Genomic DNA, 4107 nt, shown 5'->3' with positions numbered 1-4107 from the left:
CCCAACATAGCAAGTCTTGAATACACAAGCACACCAGAAAAGCAAGATTCAGATGTAAAATCACTTGTCATGATGCTGATAGTGGACTTTAAGAAGGACATAAATAACTCCCTTAAAGAAATACAGGAGAATTCATGTAAACAGGTAGAAGCCCTTAAAGAAGAAACAAAAAGTACCTTAAAGAATTACAGGAAAACACCAACAAATTGAACGAATTGAACAAAGCCATCCAGGATCTAAAAATGGAAATAGAGATACAAAATAAATCACAAAGGGAGATAACGCTAGAGACAGAAAACCTAGGAAATAGATCAGGAGTCATAGATGCAAGCATCATGAACATAATAAAAGAGATAGAAGAGAGAATCTCAGGTGCAAAAGATAGCATGGAAAATATTGACACAATAGTCAAAACGCAAAATGAAAAAAGCAAAATGCTACTAACACAAAACATTCAGAAAATCCAGGACACATTGAGAAGACAAATGCTAAGGATAATAGGTTTAGAAGACAGCAAAGATTCCCAAATTAAAGGGCTAGTAAATATCTTTAACAGAATTATAGAAGAAAACTTCCCTAACCTAAAGAAAGAGATGCCCATGGACATATATGAAGCCTATAGAACTCCAAATAGACTGGATAAGAAAAGAAATTCCTCCTGTCACATAATAATCGAAACACCAAATGCACAAAACAAATAAAAAAACATTCAAAGCAGTAAGGGAAAATGTTCAAGTAACATATAAAGGCAGACCTATCAGAATTACAACAGACTTGCCATCAGAGAATGCAAAAGTCAGAAGATACTGGGCAGATGTCATAAAGCCCCTAAGAAAACACAAATGCCAGCCCAGACTATTAGACCCAGCAAAACTTTCAATTACCATAGATGGAGAAACCAAGATATTCCATGATAAAATGAAATTTACACAATATCTTTCCACAAATCCAGCCCTACAAAGGATAATAGATGGAAAACTCCAATACCAGGAGGGAAACTACACCCTAGAAAAAGCAAGAAAGAGCTCCCAAGGACTAAACTACCAACTAGAGCTCCCAAGGACTAAACTACCAACCAAGGAGTACACATATAGGGACTCATGACTCCAGCTGCATAAGCAGCAGAGGATGGACTTGTTGGGCATCAATGGGAGGAGTGGCCCTTGGTCCTATAAAGGCTCAATGCCTCATTGTAGGAGAATACCAGGGTGTGGAGGCGGGAGTGGGTGGGTGAGCAGGAAACACTCTTATAGAAGCAGAGGGAGAGGGTCGGGATAGGGGCTATCTGGGGGTTGGAAATTGGGAAAGGGATAACACTTGATGTAAATAAAGAAAGTATCCAATGAAAACAGTAAGATCCATGTCTTAGTTTTTCTATTCCTGCACAAACATCATCACCAATACGCAATTTGGGGAGGAAAGTGTTTATTCAGCTTACACTTCAATGTTGCTGTTCATCACCAAAGGAATTCAGGACTGGCGGTCAATGTCTGACCTGTTTAATATCTCATGGAGACTCTGACTTGGAACTCCACAATCTCTCTACCCAGCTTGCTAGGTTCTCAATGGCTGGTCACTAACACACCAACCCTGTGCATCAAATACCCCATGGCCTTTGTGGTGCATCTCTGGCAATCCCATGCTTGAACCCAGATTAGCTGGTGCATGAAGGAAAATGCAATACAAAATTAGTTCAGAATCAATGCTAACTCAAACTCTGGGTGCAATAAAGAAAACCTAATCTTGTCACCTTTATTAAAATCTGATTCCTCCAGTGGTGAATCCTTGCAGATGTGCCATGATACCAGGAAACTCTAGCAACTACTTATTACCCATATGCTGTCTCCATTCCAAAAGGTTTAACTCTCTCTTGCTTCCTGTCTTCCTCTGTCAAACCTGGAAGTCCTGGCTACTCACTAGTGATTGGCTCCTTTATTCCTTAGGGGATTAGTTCAGAAGAAGCCACCTGAGTATGTGACTCATTCCTCATTCCAGATAACCTCTCCCTGGAGAGCAGAATTAACATAAAAATACAAGCAGCACAGAGCTATCCACAACATTGACCTTGTTTTCCTTTCTCTACATCCTGAATCCTGTGGTTAGAAACTCAAACTAACTCTGGCAATCTGTTCTAATCTTCTAGTCCTTCTCTCTCTGGCTCATTTTGTCTTTACCTGCAACCTGTCTCTGTAAAACTCTCTCTCTCTTTCTCTCTCTCTCTCTCTCTCTCTCTCTCTCTCTCTCTCTCTCTCTCTCTCTCTCTCCCTTTCTTTCCCCAGCTCTTAAGCCACTGACTCAACAAAACTGATTATTGCTCAGAGATCTGCATGCCTCTGTCTGCCTCTGCATGCCTCTGTCTCCTGATTGGTGGGATTTAAAAGCATGTGCCACCATACCTGGATCTAAATTTCTTTACCCGAGACTTGCCCTGTACCATGCTGGCCTGGAACCCAGAGATCTGCTTGCCTTTGTCTCCTGGATTACAGGCATGTCTGTATTCTAGTCAGATAAGATCCCTTTCCAGAGAAGCCATGTTTCAGGATAAAATTCCTCTACACAGATCTTTGAAGGGGGGAAAAAAGAAAGAAAGAAAGAAAGAAAGAAAGAAAGAAAGAAAGAAAGAAAGAAAGAAACAAACAAACAAACAAACAAACAAACAAACAAAAAACCAGAATGATCCAGTTATCTCAACACCTGTAACTTCTTGTGTGGTTGTTTTGTTTTGTTTGGGGTTTTTTGTTTGTTTGTTTTTGTTTTTTTGTTTTTTTTGTTTTGAGATAGGGTTTCTGTGCGCAGCCTTGGTTTTCCTGGAACTCACTGTGTAGACGAGGTTTGCAGTGAATTCCAGCAAGTGTTGGAATTAAAGATGGCCATTACCGCCTAGCTTTTTGTCATGTTTTTGTTTGTTTGTTTTGTTTTGTTTTGTTTTTGAGCTAGGGGCTTATGTTTTCCCAGACTGGCCTTGAACACATAGCAATCTTCTTGCCTCAGCCTCCAAAATCCTGGGCTTACAGGATTTTTGAATACTACATAATTCCATTGCATATAGATTACAGATCCCTGGTTTAAGATCACCCTTCAAGGCCTCATTCATACTGAACACAAAGGTCACATTAGAGAAGACAAACCAGCTAGTGGCTACCAGTAGCTCTGCTGGGATAAACTGGTCTGGCACTGCCCACCCGTCAGAGTTTCCCAAAAACCCTTGAAGCAGACAATGGCTGCTCCAAGATGGCGACTCCCATGCAGAGGCTCACAGATCTGAGGCAAGCTGAAACCAATAAGCAACATGTAAGATGTCAGAAATGCTTGCAACTTGGACATTGGACTTATGAATGCAAAAAGAAAAGAAAGTACCGACACAGGCCTTCGAGAGCAGCAGAGCTGAAGAAAGCTTTAAAAGAAAAAGAAAATAGATTATTTCGGCAAAGCATCAGAGAGGCCAACATAGAGAGAAAGACCGAGAAGAAGAGATCTAAGGGTGTCACGACTTCCAGTACCTCTAGCAGTGACAATTCAGCCTGTGAGTCTTCATCAGAGAATGAGACATCTGCCCCATCCTCTTCAGAGGACAGTGACTCAGAAGAAAGCCTCTCTAGTTCCTCCTCCCCAGCCTATTCCTCCTCCTCCTCCTCCTCCTCCTCCTCCTCCTCCTCTTCCTCTTCCTTCTCTTCTTCCTCCTCCTCATTCTCGGATTCAGACTCCAGTTCCTCCAGCAGCAGCAGCAACAGCAGCATTACCGAGGCAGCTCTGATGATGAGCCACCAAAGAAGAGGAAAAGAAATAGAACTCTCTGTACATTAGTCCAATGGATCGCAATCATTTGTGACTCCCAAGGGAACTGAAAACATGCTCAAGCAAACAAGTTAACAAGTTAGCTGGTCAGACTTGTTAAAATCCAGAACTTTCTAAGTATTCATATATGAATGTGTGTGTGTGTGTGTGTATGGAATGAATATGCTTTTTTGCTGTTGCTTTTCTTTTTGTAAAGGCTGAGTCTCATTTTGTAGGCCTGGCTGGCATTGATTTCAGAGAGCTCTGCTTCACTTAATGTTGGGACTAAAGATATGAGTCACCATGCTCTGCTATTGTTGTTAACATTTTTTT

At 41.2% G+C, this 4107-nt stretch overlaps 1 pseudogene; it reads left to right on the top strand.

Annotated features, from left to right (window-relative positions):
• Positions 1–3231: 3231 nt before the first annotated feature.
• On the top strand, positions 3232–3845 carry LOC110320907 (annotated as a pseudogene).
• The last annotated feature ends 262 nt before the right edge of the window (positions 3846–4107 follow it).

This window comes from Mus pahari, chromosome 4, assembly GCF_900095145.1.
Source record: "Mus pahari chromosome 4, PAHARI_EIJ_v1.1, whole genome shotgun sequence".
Classification (NCBI taxonomy): domain Eukaryota; kingdom Metazoa; phylum Chordata; class Mammalia; order Rodentia; family Muridae; genus Mus; species Mus pahari.
This window is presented reverse-complemented; position numbering and strand designations above follow the sequence as displayed.